The sequence below is a fragment of the Corvus kubaryi genome, unplaced genomic scaffold (genome assembly GCF_017639235.1).
Source record: "Corvus kubaryi isolate FWS band 111438036 unplaced genomic scaffold, C.kubaryi_AGA036_p1.0 137, whole genome shotgun sequence".
NCBI lineage: Eukaryota > Metazoa > Chordata > Aves > Passeriformes > Corvidae > Corvus > Corvus kubaryi.
The window spans coordinates 25,198,097-25,198,876 of record NW_024580671.1 but is presented as its reverse complement, the minus strand read 5'-3'; positions in this window follow the sequence as shown (position 1 = coordinate 25,198,876).

Below are 780 nucleotides of genomic sequence, written 5' to 3'. Positions count from 1 at the left end.
GTGGTAGTCAACACTGCCTTTTATTTTCAGATGGATTTAAGACAACCATTGAATAAAAATTAATTCAAACAATTGTAATCATAAATATACCACAGAACAAGCTATGTGAAAATATGGGTTTTCCATTTGGCTCTTTGGACTTGAGCCTGGATTCTGGTTCTTTTCATTTTCCAAAAGCTGTTTTAACCTCAGGAAAATTTGTTGAATTACTTGCCAAGTGGCTCTGGTTTCCATGTTCCGTTTCTCTAAACATTTTACAGTTTCAGGTATTTCAAGTGTTATTCTATCATATTATGTTTATACCTGTACTATTTAAGTAAATCACTACATAATATACTTGGGAAAGACTAATACTGCTTTTTTCCCCCGCAGTATTTTAAAATACAATGTTTACTTCTATCAACAGTCAGGATCTCTTTGTTCTTCTAGGGTTAAATGAGAACGGCACACATTTTTTCTGCAGTAATAAAACAATGTTCTAGTTTATATATAGCTGGAAGTGAGTTTGAAGCAGCTTATTGGGAAACATGTTTAAATGGTTACTGGTTAATTATTATCTCAATTTTTTCCCCTACATTTTAACTGTGAATCTAACCTTGACCCTTGTAAAGGAGATTTTTAATCTCCAAACCAGGGGAGAGGAGAGAGCATTAAAAAATATTTTCTTTTTAAACAAGTGATGTAATTTTCACTCAAGGCTTGAATGTAAATACAGCCTGTGACTTAAAGCATTGTGGAGTCACATCAAATGAGGAGGAATGCTGGCAGTGAACAAGCTTA